The sequence below is a fragment of the Chroicocephalus ridibundus genome, chromosome 3 (genome assembly GCF_963924245.1).
Source record: "Chroicocephalus ridibundus chromosome 3, bChrRid1.1, whole genome shotgun sequence".
Taxonomy (NCBI): Eukaryota; Metazoa; Chordata; class Aves; order Charadriiformes; family Laridae; genus Chroicocephalus; species Chroicocephalus ridibundus.
This window is the reverse complement of record NC_086286.1, coordinates 94,863,034-94,884,962: the sequence shown is the minus strand read 5'-3', so window position 1 is coordinate 94,884,962 and position 21,929 is coordinate 94,863,034. Positions and strand designations below refer to the sequence as shown.

General features: G+C 39.3%; 1 long non-coding RNA gene across 1 annotated transcript; it reads left to right on the top strand.

Moving 5' to 3' along the window:
• The first annotated feature begins 745 nt into the window (after positions 1-745).
• LOC134513923 (uncharacterized) lies at positions 746-21,091 on the top strand. The gene is made up of 4 exons (XR_010070547.1): positions 746-853; positions 2,438-2,497; positions 16,754-16,884; positions 21,003-21,091. It is a non-coding gene; the product is annotated as an uncharacterized LOC134513923 (long non-coding RNA).
• The last annotated feature ends 838 nt before the right edge of the window (positions 21,092-21,929 follow it).

Sequence of the window (21,929 nt, the reverse complement as noted above, 5' to 3'; positions counted from 1 at the left end):
GGGCTCTGGGAATCTGTGGTTTCTGGCGTTCTGGGAGGAACCTTCCCCTGCAGTTTGCGCGCCAAAGGAGACTGAGTGCCTTGCTGCTGAGACAGTCTCCCCTATGTGAGGCGGTGGGCCAGCTTTCCCATCTACACTGGGCGTGATTCCCTCCGTCCTCCTCAATATCTGATGGTGATGGAAACGATGAGACAATGCATAAATGCCAGAAGAATTTTTTTTCCACATCCAAATAAAAATTAACTTAATCTAACTGCCTCCTGGCTGTGTCTCATTAAAAATAAGCCTTATTGAACATTCAGAAATGTTTAACAATGTCAAAATTTAATTACTATTTAGTGGGAATGAAATTACGTGTGTAAATTGCACAATATTCAGGGAAAGTCAACCTTTGGACGGTGTGCTAATAAGGACTGGGTGATCTTTGGCATTTACTGTGGAAAGAGAACTGCATTACAGAATGGAAAATAAAGCCTATGTTAAGCATGTGCAAAGGTACAGCATTAAGTAGACAAATACGCTGGAAGAGATAATTATACTGAACTCATGCTTCTAGCCACAAGGGTGAACTTTCTCCAAAACACCGCAATGGCTGCAAGATCCCTAAGCCTCAGCATTCCTTTGTCATTTAGTAAATCACTGTGAAGTCTATTGCATAATGTGCCCTTCATCCTTTCCTAGTGGTTTGTCCTCACAGGGAATAACTGCCCCAGTGTTCCAGCTGAGTTCAAATAGTAGCTGCAACCTGAAACATAAGAAAGTATAAAACATCAGCCCTTTGAAAAACTAGTAAAATTCTCACATCAACATATAAGGATGGTCCGTGTGTCTAAACCAGGGCACAAATTAATAGGTATGTAAGAGTTTTCATCTGGCATATTTTCACAATTTTTGTCAGTTTTGCATCCCAGATCCCTCGTTAGCTTGAAAAGGTTCCCTCCTCACTTCTCCTCAAATGATTCTTTTGCCTTCAAAGTATCCACTGCTGAAGAAAGAGCTCATCACTCAGGAGCACTCGGGACATCCTGCAGCTGGATTCAGCTAAGTCACTTTACCAGTTGCCTCCTTAAACTGTTTGCCAGCTAATAAAGTACCTTTCTGTTTCACTTTTCCTTTAATGTGAGAAAGGAATTCTGCCACTGGATTTGCTGGAGGGGGTCTCAAAGAAAATGGTCAGAATTAGTCACAGACCTGAGGACCTAAATTTAAACAAAAGGTAAAACAGATGCTCTCTGAAAGAATTTGAGAGAATAATGGGCATGTGAATTGCATCCGGATTCCGAAAAGTGTATATGATTTTAAAATCTATATCTTCTAATCTCAGAATCTTCTAATGAGGATTCCAAATCAATCTGAGAAAATAATCTGAGAAAATAATCTGATAATCTTCAAAATAATCTGAGAAATCCTCTACTCTGGAATACTTTAGTATTTTGTCATTAATTATAGCAAACTCAAGCTCTAGCATTGACAATTGTTAACTTGCTTTTCCAGAATTCTTTTGTCTTCTTTTTAAATTTTGTTCAGTTTTTTGTATTTCCTAATCTCTGGGCAATTAAGCATTGAAATGTTCCTTTGCAAATACAGTTCACTATATATCAGGCGAGTTTATGGTAACTGCTCACACAGGGACAATGATGCTGTTGTGATCGTACAATCTACGTTCAGATCTCAGCCTTGAGAGCCAGACTCCCAGGAGAGGTTTTAGTGCTACTATCATTCCTTTAGTGGTTTGTTCTGTTCCGCTTCCACTGATACTTAAAGTTAGATGGTTACAACATTATGTCATCCCTTTAGAGGACATTGAAACAAGAGTAAAATACAGTGCAAGTCCATATGATTGGTCAGGAATAATTTTGAATTGTCTTTATATATTATTCTATAATTGATTCAGGATGGTATTTTACTGCTGCAGCTTGCACGTAAAAAAATGCAAACGCAGATGTACTGAAGTTAGTATAAATATCAGGAAAACATTGTTTATAACTCCAGGATTAAACGAGTTAATAGTTTCATGATAAGTAATTCCCTTTATGGACAGGTTGTGTGAACTCATTATCTAGGCTAGTTAAAGAATGTTTTAGGCCAGCATGTCCTGTAATCTTCATTATGTTTGATTACGAAAGCATTTTTCAGAAGTGTTATCCATAATCAATGTGCTGTATGCACTATATCGTGTATAGTGGCCTTGGCTTTAAATTATTTATTGTATGTGAGCATTTCTGTGTGGAAAAACACACACAAACACCATTACTGAACCACATCCACCTCTGCCTGCAGGATACTCGCACAACAACCAGTGTCTGTGCCCAAAGACACTTCCAGGCTTTCCAGAACTGTTGTGACACTTCAGTTCTCAGCTACAAAGACGACAGACTGGGATTTCTGTCTTGGCCAAACAATGCCATGCAGTAAACATTGTGCTTATTTTTTGCAGAAGAATGAAGAACCAAATCTACTCCAAATAGAAAGTGGATTAATGGATTCAGAACTCCAGGTACATGGCTTTTCTCACTTTGATTTATTTGATAAAAATAGCTGTTACAGGCCTGGGAATTAACAAATTAAATTTGAAATGTGTAGGTAGGAATCTCACAATATATACTTACAGTAAGCACCATAAAACCTTCTTTGATAATAGCTAGCTGCAGTAGGAATAGCTTTAATTATTTTTGGTTTTTGTGTATAAAACACACCTCTCAGGTTTATTTTTCTTAGCTCCCTGAACCTACTTTCCTAGAATCTTAGCCAGTTTACAGTATCATAACCGCAGTTTATCCCTATCCTCAAAAATATGCACTGTAGAGTGCTCGTCTAAATGTGCAAAACTTCTCCAGCTAAAAGTAGTTTGAAACCAAAAAGAAATCCTTTACAGAGACAGTGAAATGAAAGGAAAGTAGCTGATAAGGCCTTGATCCAAACTATCCCAACAATCATGTGGAATTCCGTGGTCTGACTGAGCTTTACATGCAGTCTTTGGGACTACAAACAGCAACAAACTGAAGTAAATCTTTACCTCCCAATAGAGTTTAATTAATGCCTCCCCTCCAGCTTCTTAAAATTAAAAATATGCTTGCTATTTTGCTGGATCAGACTTTCAGACCATGACACTTCTGTGTTGAGAAATGATATTTTATTGGTACTTTGAAATACCACAATGTTTTCTGACATTGAATAAATCTTTAAAAAAAAAAAAGAATAATAATGAAACATTTTGGAAGAAAATGTAACACTTGGATCACTTGATTTAAAATTGCATGACAAATAAAACCATTCTCTCTCTCGTAGGCTGGATTTAACCAATTTTGTTCTTCTTGGTTTTTTTTATTATTTATTTTTTTTAGCATCGTGATAAGCTGCTGGACTACCATCTTTGTTTTTGAGAATTATGTACATGTGGATTACAAGAAAAAAAAGGTGGTAGCATCCTTTCAGCTTTGGTGAGATAAATGTGAAGATTCAGATGTCATGAGGGTTGTCAGCAGAAATTGCTGAGCATGGCATATCTCTTTTCTGCTATCAGTGAATTGTCCTGCCAGAGATGTTACAGGAGTATCTTCACCTCCTATGACACTAGTCAGTTATTTCCTTTGGTTTTAATCAAGCTTACTGAAACAAAGCAAACTTTGGGCAATTGAAAGGATACCACTACTTTGGGTCACACCCCAGGAAATATATTTTAAAAACAAAAGAATTCTGGTGTAGTTTATGTAGAACATGTGAAAACACAACCACAATGGCATGTGAATAAATATACACCAAATCCTCTACGCACTGCCACTTGTGGATAACATTTCTAGTTCATGTTTTGACTACCAGTTTATCGAACTGTTATTTGAAATTCAGGTACAGGTTTTAATGCAGTTATGCAAACACTTTAACTTGGATACTGTGGAAGGTTGAATTGCAAGTAGGAATGATTTGACAGAAGTCATGTGCTCGTGTAGTTCCGCAAGTCTAGTTGCATGGACCTTGTGCCAGTGATCAGTCACACCACTGATCACTGGCACATCCCCACCATCAGTGATGGCCACCTTCACCTATAGTTCTCAGAAACAGCTGAAAATATCACAGAGACTGCCCTCTTAATCCCATTTCTGCCCCTTTTTATAAGGTGTCTAAGCAAGGTGAGTATGAAACTTTAAGTTCCCTTGCAAGATCCCATGGACAGTTTGAAGAATGGTGATTTTTTAAAACCTGATGGTGTCATATGTTAAAACACCCCACACATTATTCAAATCACAGCATAAAAATAAATTTAAAAGCAAAATTCAAGGTCAACAAACTAGCATTTCAGGAATCCTATCTTACTCATAGCAATGACATAAAAAAAAGCAAGAGGGCAGCCATGACAAAGGAAGTATGAGTCAGTGGTTCCTAAATTAATCAAAGATAAACAAAGACAAGAATTAAAGAAACCAGATGTACAATTTTATTTTCCATATTAGGAAAGTATTACAGTTTTATAGTTCCTACAGACATACGCAAATGCTAATAATCATATTGTTACACAGCTGAACACTGAGAAGAGGAAATTTTAGTGGTACCAAACATTAAATTTTCACGCTTATTACCTCAGTCAGTTTGACAGCTCTTATTCTCACTAGTGGAATCTGAAACTTTAGACTACATTTTGCTTTTCTTTGCCCGAGGACAAATAATGTATGAAGAAAGTTTAATCCAGACGAACTACAGCACACTAAATTGCAAGTGGCATACTGCTGAGATTTGTCCTCTGATGTGCTACTGTTTTGTATCCAGTTTCTGTTGTTCTTAGTGCCTAAATTTCATTCTTCCAAAAGTAAAACATATAGACCCACAACTCTCTCACTCATGGTCCAGACAGGTGACAGAGGCCCCTGAGTCAGCTCAAAATCTGAAGAAAGTCAAAACAGAAATAACAAAAGACATGCCTAAGCATGCCTTAATTGCTGTTTTTCAATAGAAAAGAATGGAAAAGGGAGGGATAGGAAAAAAAAAAAAAGAAGGAACTATATTCTATTTTAGAGTAGGAACACAGAAGTTGTGCTTTTCAGGCTTGACTTTGACATGACTTCTGGTAGCATTGAACAAATCTTACCTTCAGCTTTTTTTTGCCTATCTGTTGTTGCTTATACTCCTCTTGTCTGTCTTCACGGGAAGCTGGGGGGTTTTTTAAGTGCTATGGATTGGACAAGACCCACAGAGCGGCTAAATACAAAAGTGTAATGCTCAGCCTAAAGTGCAGAGTAATTCCAAACAACTAATTTAAAAGAGTAATATTAAACAGGATGTTAAAGAGACTGTAATGAAATAAGTTTTACATTTAACATCTCTTCTACAATAAAAGGATTTGGAAGACTTTTCCTTGTAAGTAGTATAGGTGTCAGTTAAAAGAAAGTTATTTAGTTACTGTGTGGTGAATTTAAAGTCATAGTTGCGTAATTTCTCTGAAGCAGAAAAACCCTTGAATAATAATACGTTCAATAGAAAATCAGAAATCTGATAATGATTTGGAGGCATGATTTTAAATAAACCTTTGTGAGAAGAGAAAGAAAAAGTTCACTAATTTTGTAAGTGAGATGGTGGCTTGCTTAAGAATGACATGGAACACTTAAATTTCCTGAAAAGATATTTACACAGCTCCTGGATATGCTGCATTACAGAAAATATTTTGTTTAGCACTCATTTCACAAAATATACCTTATCCAGTCAGGAAATGAAACCTATTATGTGATATATCTTTTCTGACACTGGCACAAGTTCTGCACAAAGTCTGATTCATCTTGAGTGTAGTAACTTGCAAACATATGGCTCTTTCACCTGAGTAGACATGAGGGTATATTTAGAAGCTTAATATTTTAAAAACAAGGAGAATATTCTTTGGAATAGTGGAAAATCCAACATTGCTACTTCAAACAGTTCTGGTGAGCAAGTTGATGTTCCTGCCAAAGCAACACCAATGCTTTTATAAGAACCACCCCAGGATTATCACTGACTAATATAAATGTTGTGTTGTTTATTTGTGTCCTGGAGAACTCTCCAGCTCAATTCGGAAATAAATAACATTCACCATCCTGTGGACAGAAGGAGCCTCATTGTACCAACTCTGGTCTGTTGAAGCTTCGCTCCATCTTCAGGCTGTAGAGTCAAGACACACTTTTCTTTGACCCTCTCTGTTAATCTTGCCAGCTCCCTAGTCCTTAAATCCTCATAAAACATTTACTTATGTCCTAGAAATGCTCTGTATGAGAGAAACCTGCAGTAAAGTCCCTGGGATCCACTGCCAAGATTCCGCAAGGAGTTAAGAGCTGACTGTGAGGGCTTGTCTGCTTCCAGAGCCAGGAGCAAAATCTTTGCCACAGGAAATAAGATAATGCATCAACAACTTAATTTATCTTCCAATAGAAGTGCCTTGCCTCGGGGAGGTACACTGAATGCCAGATGCTGTCACACCAAAATCTGAAACAATTTCATAATTGGTCTTTCAAATAAGGAATAATCATTTATTCAATTTATTGTTCAGAGATCTATTTGATCTATTTGAGGAGTCTCTCTTATGGACTTACAGAAAATGTGGAACCTAGGGTGTTAGTTGATTGCAACCACATGTATCAAGGGCAAAAAAACATCATAAAGCCAGATAAACAGTTTGTCAGGGCCCTGAGGGCACCAGAAGGCCTCCACTGGTGCCGCCCTCCACCCTTGCCCATGGCCCAGCACCCTGTTTCAGCCCAGCCCAGAGCTGTCAGCCCCTGTCCCAGTGACACCACAGCAATGCCATCCTCCATCTCCATCCCTGTAAGTAGTTGGTCTCCTCAATGGACCTCCTCCCCCCACAACTTGTCTCCAGCCCTGCCTCTGGCCCCAGCTCCTTTTGCTCCTGGTGGGACCACCTGGATAGACCATGGCCCTGGTTCCTTGGTTGGTACAGCTGGCATGGCTATAGATAGATATGACCAAAGATTAAGCCAAATTTACAAAAAATAGTTGTCTTTTCTTAAAATCGTTATTGTATCAGGTATATTTCAGGACTGTCCTTGTGCTTTTATGCTAAGTGGAAGCTTGGACAGCATTTTCTGAAGTCATAACGTGATGAAAAATTAGTCAAGGTAAGTCATGGTAAAAACCTTTGTAGTTAGTAATAACTTAAATTGCTGATTGGTGCAAGCATGGAAAAGGTCTTTCAGAGAGTGAGGAAGAAATTTAACAAAAGCTGGTTAATAGTTAAATTAATCTACCTGTTAGATACACTTTTGACTCAGATCAACAAAGTTGATAACCAAACTGACAAATCTGAATTTTAGACTACTTCTCTGCATAATACCATAGGCAGAAAGCGTACAGAGGGAGGTAAATGTTAGTAGTAAATGAAAAAAAACCAACCCCAAACGGGCCTAGAATTAAATGATGAGTGGGTGGAGTTGGGACAAGCTTTATTAGAAGTTTTTCTAAATTACTTCATAGCAGGAAAAAATGACATAGCACTAAATGCATTGATGATACCACGATAATAGAAACTACAATGGTTCTACCACAGAAGAAAAAGGAATAGACCAAGGGAGAGAAGTGGAGGCAATAGAGTAATAGATGGATTTAGTGCTACCAGTTAAAAATTTATTTGAAGAAAACTAACTAAGAAAATCACAGACAGTTTGAATGAAATGCAGCTTGAGGGAGCTCAGTGTGAGAGAAATAACAAGCTAAATAATTAACAAAACTGTTTAGGAAAAAGTAGCAAAAGAAGTACTAAAGAAAGTAACAAATTAGTAGAAAGATTACTCATAAAGGGACTAAGACAACAGCTCGGTTATTACATGTGACACACCTCAGGCTTTGATTGAAACAGAGAATGTAGGTGTTGATTCAAAATCCAGACGAGTCAACGGAAATATTCCTTTTGAGTAATAAAGAGTTTTGGGACAGGACCTCAGCTATTGGTGTATGTCCAGATGTCAAAGAAACGTCTTATTAGGAAAAAAAGTTCAAGAACTAAAGCAAATGGAAGAAAACTGCAACCTTCTCTAATTACAGATTATGGAGACTTGAGCAGTACCACAATTACATGACATTCCAGTGGCAAAACCCTTATGTCCATCTGTGTAAGGAGATGTTCTGGTTAGAGATCATATTGCATATTTTCAACCAAAAGTTGCTTCCATTTAGATGTGGAAAAGGACAATTAGTGGCAAAGTAGAAGCCATCAGTATTGTGTGTTGTGTAAACCAAGACAGGCGTGAATATGAATTCATACATTCATGCATAATTATATGTATAGAGAAGCAGGTTTTCAGGGGATAGGTTTTTTTTTTTCAATCCAAATATTTATTTTTTAAAGTAAATATAGAAGTGATTCTCCATTTCTCCATTATATTCCTTGTGGACATTTGAAGTTTGTTAAGTCAAGTCCTGCATTTTTCTACTCTTATTGTCTGGCTAATGGTATTTTTGATTTAACATTGCTCTTCCCAAATGTTAATATTATTCCTGAGTTCTCTTATTTTTCCCTGTCAGAAGGATTGGAATGGTATAGATTTACTAAGAAAAATATCTTCCTTGTGCACAGGAAAATTAATTTATTAGTTGTCTAATAGTTGTTGTGGCCACTTGTAGAGTTCTAGTTTATAAGCAAATAGCCCCTAGTAAATATTTGCATGCAAATAGCTTATGTATAAGTCATATTTCAAGTGGTCACAGTTTTACCACAAGTTTCAAAATATTTGTTCTTTGTATAAGAGTCTCTACTGCTGAGAGAAGTCACTACATAGAAGAACTCAGCTTCTGCTCGCCAACTGTTCCTACCTCTCATGAATGTGGAAGATATCTTGAGCTCATAAGCTTGTTCTCTCAGAAATAAAAAACTAAATAGTCCCACAATTTCTTTTTTGAGAAGTTTGAGCACACATTTTAACACAGCCGATGACATGGTATGATTCCAAGTTTCCTGACTGAATAACCTCACTTCTGCAGTGAGGTAATTCTACTAGAAAATAGAATTACCAGTGAATATATTTTATTGACTCCGAATTAATCTTCAGAATTAATCTGAATTAATTCAGAATTAATCTTCAGAAGAAGATAAGTAAAGTATAGTGAAGCAAAGATTATCCTAAGCTTACAGATAAGGAGTGAGGTAACAGGGTTATTTGTCAAAGATTAAGTGTAGGTCAGACTGCCCAGATCTTCTGGATCTCAGTCTAGTGCCTTAAGCACAAGACCTTATTTGGACTTCAAATATTTCAATAAGAAAGTTGAGAGAAAAACGACATAACAAAGCCCAAAGTCTACCTCCACGCTCTGGAGAAATACTCCTATAGACAATGAGACCATCCCTCTTGGATATATAAACACATCTCTCTTGTCGGACCGGAGCCCTGCTAGGATAAAGATACTGAAGCAAATAAGCCATGCTCACAGGTTGATATCCTCACAATAGTGTGCTCACAGTTAAATCAGAATATAAACACAAAACAATCAACATACAGGTACATGAGGAAGTGAACCAAAAATAAAAATCTTGGACTGAAGCACAGGCTGTGTTTTCTGAACTGCTTGTGCCTGCCCTCTTACTCTTCCTGTCTACACTCCTACATGAACTTATCTACACCGTAAGATACGCCTTGATCGTTGTGACTTGGGATGTTACAGCTACTTTGCAATGTTGTAGTTCATTTTAAAGCACAGTTAGGGCAATTTTAAAGGTTATTATTGTATGTCACTGTTGCAGGAACCTTTTAAGTCCTTTTTTCTTTCAAATATTAACATATTACATAAAAAACAGGTCAATTTTTGATGCAATGTTCTTCACTGTTATTAAAGTGAAATTTGACCTAATATCAAGGCTTCCCTACTAAATTATTCCAATGAATTTAATTAAAAGTGACAGTATCAGAACTGTAATCTGTTTAGGAATTCCTTACTTGTTGAATACTGGAAACCTATATTTTAAGAAGATGTGTACTCTAATATTTTCATTTCTTCTTGGAGTTCAGTAAGACATGAATGCTTAAGTACTCAGTTTGACACCTAAAACGAGGCTTACCATTTAATCTGTTACATCAGTGAGTTCAAAAAAATATGGCACATTCTTATCTCCTATTGTGTTCTTATACATGAATAAATGGCTGAAGTAAAATCAGGTCTGAGTGTTAGAGATCATAACAAGGTTTAACACCGGAGATTGACTATCCCATGTCCATGTTATCTGTGTAATGCCTTATGCTGAGTACTTACTGATGGTCATAACTATGTGAGATGTTGACCACATGGCTTTCTCCTCTGATCTAGTGAAGAAAAATGTAAGCATACCACTTAGGTGGCATTTAGAATTGTTCATTGCTTGCTTATCTTAATATTCATATGCAGTTTCATAGTACAAGAGTACAGGCTGGCAGCTATGGTTCAGTCTACCATTACCCATCTTATAATGCTGTATGTGATTAAACAAAATAAACGTATATCATCTTCTTGGAACATAAGTGAGTCAGGAATGCTAAGATTTTTCTTTCTCACAGAAAACTATTTGTAGCACACTAGGTGAAAATGTATTTCTCCATAACCTGTTTTCTAAAGATCACCTGATAACATTGTTAAATAAGGTCTTGTGCGCGTATATATATATGTGTGTGTGTGTGTGTGTATATGTATGAAAATAAGCTTCTTTTAATAGGATGTGTATTTTAGTTGGTTGTTGGAACAAGTTCTGGCAAGCACCAGTGGAGCCCGGTGACTGCAGTGATCCATTTAACCAGAATCCATTTGTGAGGCAGAGTCGCTTCCTGACAATCATTGTCCATCTGTTGGTTGTGACCAAATATGTTCCATGACTGATTTATTTGTATAAACAGAATTGATTGCATTAAAATCTCTCAGGAGCCACAATACGAAGAACTTGGAAACAGAGGAAAACATTGAACTATGCCCTTCAGAAACCTAAAGAGTTCTGACAGTAGGGATGAGTGTCCTAGAGTGATGAGATAGAAGGCTACATACTAACTTACATCTGGACCTTAATTCAAATTCTTGCAATGCCACGTATTTGTGTCAGTAATCTCACCTTCATTGAAAGAACTTCAATCACTTATGGCTAGACAGACTGGTCTACTTTACTATGACATGTATCGTGGTAACTACCTACCTCTATGGAAATAGTACATCCTACCTTTACAGAAATTGTATGCATACACCCCTTTTGGAGAGTACAAGCCTAACGACTAATTTTCTAAAAAATTAGTATCTTTCATCAGTAATATAACATTAGAAATGAGCAGGCAAATGTACTACTCTTTTGTTTGTATGCTTTCTCCTCTTGATGCTTTTTCCCTTAAGATTTTTTACGCCACGGTCTCTAATACCACTTTTGCCAACTCCTTATGATCAGTAGTAGATGAATGCTGCCAGTGTTCCTTTACTCTGATGCCATGTGGAATGATTCATGGAGGATTTTTCTTAAAGGCTTAGAAGCTGATTACTTCCGAGGAAGAATATCTGAGAGATTTGTCCTTATACTTTTTACTATTTGTGAACTTTTGTTCTCATACACTTTATCTTGTTCTCTGCCCCGATACTTGCACCTACCCTGCCCTTGCAGTGACCATCCTGACAGAGGTCCAGCCCATTGTCTTCCCTGTCACAATATTAACTTCTCTTCTTACTCCTTAATTTTTCTTTTCTGCTAACTGTGCTTTCAGAATGAAAGCTGGCACTAGTAATATCCTTGTGCGCTAGCATGTGAGGAAATGTGCCGAGGTCAATTCTTTTTTCTCTTCATTTGCCTGCAGTCCAGAAACACTGTTTCCACACTCCTGAGAAGCTTAGGGTTTCACAGATGTTCTCAGTAACTTGCATCACAACAGGCAGCTGCATGTTGCTCTTGAGCATTGATGCAGCCATTCATTCCTTCTGACTTGTCACAATAGAGAATGAAACAATTTTCATTTTTTTATACATGGCAACACTTCAAGAAATGTATGTAGAAACCTGCTCATGGGTAACAACTTGAAATGTAAAACCACCAGGAATTCTGAGCCAGAGGAAAACCTAAAAATCCAATAAGTAATGTTTCCTATTGTGGAGTGTTACTGGAATATATTCTATTTGCTGTGTAGCTTTATTCAGAGCCCTGCCTTTTGAAGAACACTTCAGCAATAAAAAATATGAACACAATTTACTAACACATTCCTTACTTAGAATAAGTGCTTCCAAGCAACTGATAAGCAATCCTTCACTGGACAGACAAGCAGATAGGCTGAACTCGGACACCATAATTCAGTCGCATTCTCTATTTTATGAGATAGCTAGTATATTCTGTGCTGGCTCAGGTATCCCAAAGCATCTGTGGCTCCTGCAGTTATTCAGCAATTGTGTTAGAGCTTTTGGATCAGTGATCTTGCTTGTTATATTTTACTTACCTTGTTCTACCAATAGGCCTTTACCAGGCAAGTAGGGCCAGGAGAGAATCTCCATCCCTTACTGGATGCTGGGGGCGAAAGTTGCAACCAATGATGAGGAGAAGGCTGAGATGCACAATGTCTTCTTTGCCTCCGTCTGCAATAGTCAGACCACCTGTCCCCAGGGTGTTCAGCCTCCTGAGCTGGAAGATAAGGATGGAGAACAGAACAACCCACCCATAATCCAGGAGGAAGTAGTCAATGATCTGCTTCTGCACCTAGACGCACATAAGTCTATGGGGCCGGATGGGATTCACCCAAGAGTACTCAGGGAGCTGGTGGGAGAGCTCACCAAGCCTCTCTCCATCATTTATCAACAGTCTTGGTCAACATGGGAGGTACCAGTTGACTGGAGGGTGGCTAATGTGACGCCCATCTATAAGAAGGGTTGGAAGGAGGATCCGGGGAACTACAGGCCTGTCAGCCTGACCTCGGTACCAGGAAAGATCATGGAGAGGACCATCTTGAGTGAGCTCTCCCGGCAAGTGCAGGGCAGCCAAGGGATCAGGGCCAGCCAGCATGGGTTTAGGAAAGGGAGGTCCTGCTTAACCAACCTGATCTCTTTCTATGACCATGTGACCCGCCTTCTGGATGCGGGGAATGCTGTGGACATTGTCTGTCTGGACTTTGGTAAGGCTTTTGACACCGTCCCCCGCAGCATTCTCCTGGAGAAGCTGGAGAATCATGGCATAGACAAGTGCACTCTTTGCTGGGTTAAAAACTGGCTGGATGGCCGTGCCCAGAGAGTTGTGATTAATGGGGTGAAATCCTCTTGGCGGCCGGTCACCAGTGGTGTCCCTCAGGGCTCAGTTTTGGGGCCAGTTTTGTTTAATATCTTTATCAATGATCTGGATGAGGGGATTGAGTGCACCCTCAGTAAGTTTCCAGACGACACCAAACCAGGTGGGAGTGTTGATCTGCTTGAGGGTAGGAAGGCTCTACGGAGGGACCTGGACAGGCTGGATCGATGGGCCAAGGCCAACTGTATGAGGTTTAATAAGGCCAAGTGCCGGGTCCTGCATTTCGGTCACAACAACCCCAAGCAACGCTACAGGCTTGGGGCAGAGTGGCTGGAAAGCTGCCCAGCAGAAAAGGACCTGGGGGTGCTGGTGGACGGCCAGCTTAACATGAGCCAGCAGTGTGCCCAGGTGGCCAAGAAGGCCAACAGCATTCTAGCTTGTATCAGGAACTGCGTGGCCAGCAGGAGTAGGGAAGTGATCGTGCCTCTGTACTCGGCGCTGGTGAGGCCTCACCTCGAGTCCTGTGTTCAGTTCTGGGCCCTTCTGTACAAGAGGGACATTGAAGTGCTGGAGTGTGTCCAGAGGAGAGCTACCAGGCTGGTGAGGGGTCTGGAGACCAGGTCATATGAGGAGAGGCTGAGGGAGCTGGGCATGTTTAGCTGGGCATGTTTAGCACTGGAACAGCCTGCCCAGGGAGGTGGTGGAGTCACCATCCCTAGAGGTATTTAAGAAACGTCTAGACGTGGCACTTCAGGGCATGCTCTACTGGCAGAGTTTGCAGGTTGTTTGGTTGGACTTGATGATCTTAAAGGTCCTTTCCAACCATGAAGATTCTATGATTCTATGATTCTAAGTGTTTGTTTCCTGTACAGGTAGATTCATTTTGTAGCACAAACCATTAAGTACTAACCTTCACAAGGGGGTGGAAGCTGTGCAAGAACTGGAAAGCCCTCTGACCATGGAAGCTATGGGTCTTCCTGTAAGGCAGAAGCATCTGTGCAATGGATCAAAAGGAAAGAAAGGTATAGGGGTAGATTTTAGTGGTGTATGAGCACAGGGAGTAGCAATGGGTAAAGGATGATGGGAGTGTCTAGAGGTTGTTGGAGTGTAGGGTATTAGACTGGATGATGGGCAGGAATGTAGGGAGCTGTGAGAACTCCATGTGAGACAGTTGATGAGGAATAGACTGCTGGGATACAAAGTGATCAAAACGGGTATCCTAATGTGCTCAGCCCAAAACACGCTTGGTCTCCTAAACATGCTGTTGAACTGAGCTGTGCTGGACACTGAGAAAAGGAGTCAGGTGGCCTTGGGTGGCAAAAGGGAAGGCAGGTTCAGTGCAGGCATGGGCTCTGCCACTGAGGTGAAACTGCGTCCCTGTGAGGGCACAGGCTGTGGTGTCTTAGGAGATGACCACCTTCAGCTCCACACCATAAGGTGTGCAGCCTTATGCTTCCACTGAGAATCTGAAAGTTATGACACAGCCTGTAGTCACACACTCAACCCACAGCCTTCCTTTTCCGACTCCCATATTTAACCCACAGCTATCCCAACTCATTCTGCACATAACGCCATTTGCCAGGCCAACAACCCAGCACACAGCTCTCCATCCCCTTGGTCCATCTCCCTCCCAACTCTCTCCCGCCCTTGCTCAGCCCATCAGTCCTGTTCAGCCTGTACAGGATGGGTAGGCTGCGAGCACCAGTCTTTTAGTGTCATGTGCACTCAGAGTTTCTGAGTGTATAATTCTTAGGAATGAATAGTGGATTTTGAATTGGGTTATAGCTGGTCTGTCACTGTTCGTCAAACACCATGAAATATCAGCTATACAAAAGACACTTAGTGATGGCAACCCAGTAAATTAGATTGAATTTCATTCTCGGAGTTTGCATGAATTGTTAATATTTGGAAGCAATTTAAAAATCTAGGGGAAGAAACTATCCCAGAACTAGCTCAGACCAACAAAAGATAAATTTTCTGTGCATTTTGTATGTGCTGTGAGAAACTGGTTTGTGGGTCAACCCTCATTAAAAAAGGAGTTGCTACATTTTGTTGTCTTCCCGAGAGAGAGAGAGGCATATAACATGATTCATTCTATGATTAGTTAAATTTCAGATTTACATTTTGGCTTGCTTGTGCAGTTTCCAGTCTTCCAGATTATTGCCTGTGATCCTTCATTCCAACATAACTCTGTAGAAATTAAAAACTGAATTGCTACACATTGGCTGTGACATACTCATTAGCCTTTTCATGGTATTTGTCCCAGTGTCTGTGCATCTTGTATTTGTGAATCAAACCCAGGTCACTGGACTCAGTGTTCAGCCGCTGTGAACTATCTTCAGAGCAGCTATGTTGAAATAAATTAATTGATGATTTGTCTTATCATGTGGAAAGGGAAACCAGAGACAGACCAAATAACTTCATGATTGCTTTTCGTCGATAAATGCCAGTATGTTATAACTTGGTCAAGGCATGCTAAGAGGCAAAAAGATTAAAGTTTACAACAAATCTTAGTTGCTTGACTGCAGATATTTGGTAGAACTTAGTAGGGCATACAGTCTGGCATAAAGGATCCTGAAATGTTATATGAAGATTGTATTAAAAAGTGAAAATATAAAAAAGTGAAAAAATGAAGGTTGGCTATAATATTTTCACATCTTACGAATGAATTTATTAGAAAAATTAGAGAATTAGCTGGCTGAAGCATTTAGAATAACTACTGTTAGCTTCTAGCCAAGGTAATGTATACTATTTTCCTGGATAATTGCCACATCCTCTCACAGTTTTTTTTTAAAAAAGTGGTGTTTCTTTAAATGTCAACTTGGGCTGTGCTGAATTATGTCAGCTTATAGAATTTTCTAGGATTTCACTTCATATAACATGGTTAACAAACAAAGTCTATATTTCGCAAGAAATGCAATATTAAGAAACAAGTTTTTAGGAATAGAGCAAATTTTATCCTACCAGTGACAAAAGAAAATACTTGGACAAAGCATAGTAAAAACTAGGCATAGGCAATGAGGCAAAATGAAAGATAGAACTCTTTCCTGCAGGAAGTTAACTTACTGGCCTCTCTTCTCTAAGGGTTGCCAAAATACCTATGCAGACAGCTGGAGAGGACAGGTTAACACTAATCAAGACATCCTAGGGTAGCTCAGGCTATTAGGACTTTGGTGTGATGAAGATTTCATCCACAGGCTGTATAGGCAGGTGATCATTTCAAGAGACCCCCAAACAAGGAACAGCAAAACCCACAGCTGCATTGGATGGTGGTATTTCAGGTCTTGCCTCGGGCAAAGCCATCATTGTGTTGTCCTCAGTCAGATGCAGCCACGCAGCGTATGGTTCAAGCATGGCAGAGCTGATGTGGCCTCAATATGTTTCAGCACGTGGCCATTATTAGACAAGCACAGTGGCGGGGGGGCGGAGGGCAGAAAAGCAAACCAGAGGGAAATTATATTTCTATGTGGAATGAAGAACTCTATGTACTCTTGACTGTATCTGTTATTTCACACCATTTCTAAGAAGAAACTCAGTTAACTAATGGAATCTTTTAAGGAGGCTAACATCATATTCATTTTATAGATCAATAAATTGAGACAAAGCATAACTAAACGACTCATCATAGACTGCGCTGGAAATGACTTGCAGACTGATTTAAAACAGTGCTGATGGAATCTCCGTCTACACTTTTTATCAAATGAAAGTGTGAACAGGTAAAAAGTTGAACAATGCTTAATTTAATGCTATGCGTTTAATGTTTTGCATTTATTTTTTGAAACATTTATGTGAAATATTTGTGAAAGCTATTTACAGTAATATTTCCAAGCAAATGTAAGTTACTTGTTCAGGAAAGCCCCCAAAGGGTACTGCCCCAGCTGTCCTGCAGCTTTTCCTCCAAACGGTCCACAAAGAGGTGATGTGGACAATGCTTTCCATGCAGCTGAATCTCTAAATGTAACTTTCTGCTCACCAAAATTTAAGCTATACTGAAAGAAGAAATCCATCTTTTTTCAACCAACATCAGAAAGAGATAAAATCATTGATGATAAAAATCATCTCTCTTCACTGAAATTACATCAGAAATTAATTTGATTTGGAAATTACTCAGCTCTGTATTGCTTCTGAGCGGTTGCTACATGCTAATGAAAGTTATATCACGCCAGCAGACCTCACTGCTTGTTAATTCTGGCGCTTGTGCTATGCAACTCTAAAGTCCAATTCATGAAGGCTTGAGGCAGCCTTCTTGAAAGCTCCCCAAGTTGGAGAAATGTTAACTTTTGTTCACTTTTTGTGAATTTTAAAAGTAGATTGTAACCAAAAAATGGGATGCCTTCGGTTTTGCCCTCTGAATTGGGGAAAGCAAATGTGTTCTAACAGGTCGGGTTCCTCTTTTGGTTTTCTCTGCATTTCTCCTGGCAACTTGCCCAAGTTACCTCTTTCTTGTTTTAGAAGTGGATAAACTGCCATTTAGCAACTTTCCTTACATTAGAATTTTTTTTCTAATGTCTAGCCTGAAACATCTCTTTTGAATGTTAAGCACATTAGATTCTTCTTGTGCCCATGACTGACATGAGGAGAGGTAATGCCCCTTCTTTGGCAGAAACTTTTCATGGCACTCAGTCTGTTAAGCCTCTTAAAAGACTCTCTCAGTCTTTTAACACTGGTAATGTCATTTTTTAACCTTTCTGAATAATTGATATTTACCGTAACTCTGTGTATTCCTGATGCTCTCCTCTGCGCTGTCGTTGCTTGGTTGTGGCGTGGTGCTCACAGACTTGGTTTCCTGTTCTTGGCGGGGAACTCCAGCCAGGGCACTGCAGATGTTGGATATAACAGTCATCCTTCACATGTCCTGCAGGCTCCATTCATTCTTTTCAGATCCAGATAATGATGATTGTTTTTCTCCAAGACAGTTTGGCATTGTGAGTCATTATCCAGTTTGCAATCTGTAATAAACCATCTGCCCTCCCTGGGCCAAGTGGGATGTATCTAGGTTTGTCATCTACTTGTCTTGGTCCGGGTTTAAAGCCATTCTCAAAACCCAGCAAGTCATTTTGCAGCATTCTTAGATTTGTTGGTGAAGAAGTAGAGCTGTGACAAAGTTGAAGGAAACCTTCCCTTGGGGAGCAGTACAGACAGTAATATTAGCAGTTAGGGTGGTGCAAAACTGTAGGCCTTCTCTTGAGCTGTCGAAATTCACTAATGATTGAAACCAGTAAATCGAGTGTGCTTTAGATTTTATTAGCTGACCAGTTTACTGCTCAAATCCACGTTAGATGCTAATTGAACTATTAAAGAACAGACCTTGAATGTTTTATAAATAATGTGCTAATCTCACTGGGATTGTCTACTTATCACTGCTAAAGAAAATAAACATATTAGAGGTAAAATACTGAAATCAGAATGTATTAAAATCTAGACTTAGAAAAAGACTAGTAACGATTAGAACAGTTCGCTCCCTGTTTGGTTTCAATTATTACGAAGTGGTTTGGGCTGAATTCTAAGAGTTGCAGAATCTTTCACATGTTTTTCAGGTAAAGGTTAGATGTTTTTGCCATTAATGAGATCCTCTTATGTTCTTTACATTAAATTGCTGCCTTGTTCTTCTTGAAAGGCCCAGTTTGCTGCTAGGACACAAGGTTGTCAAACATGATCACTTCAAAGAGGACTATTTTTTGCTCTATGAAGATTAATTTGGGCTCCTCAAAGCTTAAGTTGCTTGGGCAAAAAAGGAAACAATTCTTCATCAATAGTCATAACGTCTCCCAGGCACATGGAAAAATGTAATGCTGGGCAGATCTTAAACACAAATTACTGAGCTAAGTAGTGTGTAGGCTGGAAAAAGAGAGAAGCTGGGTGCAGTGTCACTCACATATTTTTTCTATATGACTGTTCTGAAGTAATCAGTCCCAGTAGTGCAATACAGCAACACACTGGGAAGCTGATTATAAACTAAAATTTCTCTAGTGTGTGGTCATAGTTCGGCTAAAACAGCTTTCTACCTGGAAAATAGTTTTTGAGCGGTTTATTTCTTAACTCCCTGAACAGTTCCCTGTTGCAGAAAGGCTGTCCCTCATCTCCCCTGGCCAGACACGTTCTGCAAAAAACCCCATGGATCTTTTTAGCCATTTTGCTTATATTGCTTACAGAAAAATGTGTTTACTTGCAAGAAAGCAAATTCATAGGAGAAAATCCCAGCTGTGGATACTGACATGTGCTCTTGTTTCCAAGTAAAACAAAGAGTGGTGGGATATTTATTCATCATAGGCCATAACATATAATTGAACTTGTCTGAGGTAAGTGAAAGACCTCTTTTCCATAGGAAACAATGACTATAGGAAGTGTTTAGTTATATCATTAAAAATAAGATCATATTCCTTTTTCTCAGCCACAGATCCTGCAGCAAAATAAAATGTTTTCCAGATAGCGAGATGAAGATCCAACGTCAGTATTCTTCAACTGCTTCTTTTTTTTTTTTTTATGGGAACCTCCTCCAATTTCCCATTATTTGCCAAATTTCTATCATTTATATTTCTCTGTTGCCAAGAACAAGATAATAGATAACTTTAAAAATCCATGAGAGAGTGATAAATTCTTCTTTGATGAGTTTTTCCTTTTAGAAAAAAATATTCAGCAGAATTAAATGCTGTGGTTTATATGTAACATTTTCTGTTTGAAACATGATTATTATAGTTATGTTTGTATGTTTGCCTGCCACATAACTGCAGACCTATTTCTCTGATATTCAATGGAAGTGTTATTTTTGATATCTGTGTTAGCAGGTCTGTTTCTGCCACAGGAAAAGCTCTTCATGCTGACAAGTACTTGTCCCTTACTTCCTTTATTAGACCCTGCAATATTTTGTTGCTATTATCCTGGAACACCTAAACCAAAAAGAAATGGAATTGCAATTGCCTTGGCTTGGCTTGAATATTAAAGAAAAAGAAAAAGAAAAAAAAACCAAAAAAAAAGGAAGGTGCACAGTCAGGAGCCATGGGAGATTTGAACTAACTTGTCAAAGAGGGTGCAACCGTGATCCAGGAGAAGACAGGGACAGAGACTGAGGGTAAAACTGAGAAACAAACTGTGTTTCATGGCTGAGAGAAGCTTAGACAATTTGGGCAAAATGAGGAAGACCTGAAGAGCAATAACAGAAAAATGGAATTCAACAGGGATCGGGGTTGGGAGTGGGGGGTGGGGTGGTGCACAGGCCAGAGAGATGGACACACTGAGACTGGTTGGGACAGAAAAACAGGCAGCATAAAGCAAGATGGAAAAAAGGTTTGAAGTTTTGTTGTGGAGTGGAGTCAAGGAGATACAGTATGGAAAGAGAGAGAGAGAAAAAATGGAAATGGGAGGGAGTGGGTAGGAAGGGAGTGTAAATGGGGACTCAGAATGAATTAAGGTAAGGTGCTGAGGAGCAGTACATGGATTTACTGAGTGAAGAGATGCAAAATAATTGCTGGGTCCCTCTGTCACAACTCTCTGCTTTGGCACTCATTTCTGCTCTTCTAAAAGACACTTTCTCTTAATATTATTTCTTTGGTCAGTGACCTTGGGTATCCACTGTTCGTAGCAGACTCCAGTTGTGATGTTTGTCAGTTTGTTCCTTCTCCAGGGAAATTGCTCCATTCAGTTCCTGTCAGGCCATTCCATAGTGTCCAGACATCTGTGGAAACCCAGTGTTGCACTCTCTGGGCTGTTGTTGGGACGAATTTGAAGTCAGATTCTGTGGTCTCTTAGCAGTTACTGTCCACTTCTTGTCCTCCTGACCACTTCTTGACAGTTTTCCTGTCAGGTTATTTCTAACTTAAATCTTTATGTTGTGCAGCTCCACAAACAGTTGCACCCACGCAAAGTAGTGGTGGTGGGTAAGACGGACCACGGGGCTGCGGATGACAGTGGCAGGGAGGAATGCTTCGATTAACACTGCTGTTTATACAGTGTCATACATACAGAAGTCCCATGGTATGCCAACGTATGGATACTGAAGCAGGTAAAATGTTCCTAAAACCACTACAGAACATATTCCCATTGTTTTCAAAGGGGGTGGGTGGAATGCTTTTCCCCATGGGGATACATGGCCTTACAGATTGAGCGATCTGAAGGCTTCACTGTGCTCTGGTACCAGCAAATAGCTTTAAAAGGCATTGGCAAAATACTTCACCTCGCATACCCCTGATGCACAGAATGACACAGAATTAGTGGTGGTATTGATTCTGTTAATACACATAGTGAACGGGTCTAATGAGTCCTCTCAGCTTTGCTGATAAGCACGCAGGTGTTGATAACAATGCCAAAGGATGGATTTTCTTTTCATATACATGTATGCACACACACTGAACTCCTATACAGTGAAGTTGACTTGTTTATGGAGATGATGCATAAATTACATGTGTTCATCTACTGCTGAGGAACAGCTGATGACTATGGTTCTTTTAGTTTAATGTGAAATTATGAAGGTGGGAATTATTTTCCTTTAACTAATGGGTAACTAACCACTTCCTTCAACTGACAGCAATTATATTTCACTTAGACACACTACTTAGTTACAAGAAAGCTGAACTGAGCTGAACTCTTGTTCTTTTAAATATGACAACTTGTTATTGAAAGGGAAGATTTGTTTTTATCTTTATGTCGCATTATTTATTTGAGTATATTAAGTAGTTCAAAATAGAACATAAAATCTAAATTTGGCATCCTATGTCCCCTCAGCATATGGTATTAGTGAAAAAAAATCTAAACAAATTAAGAGTGC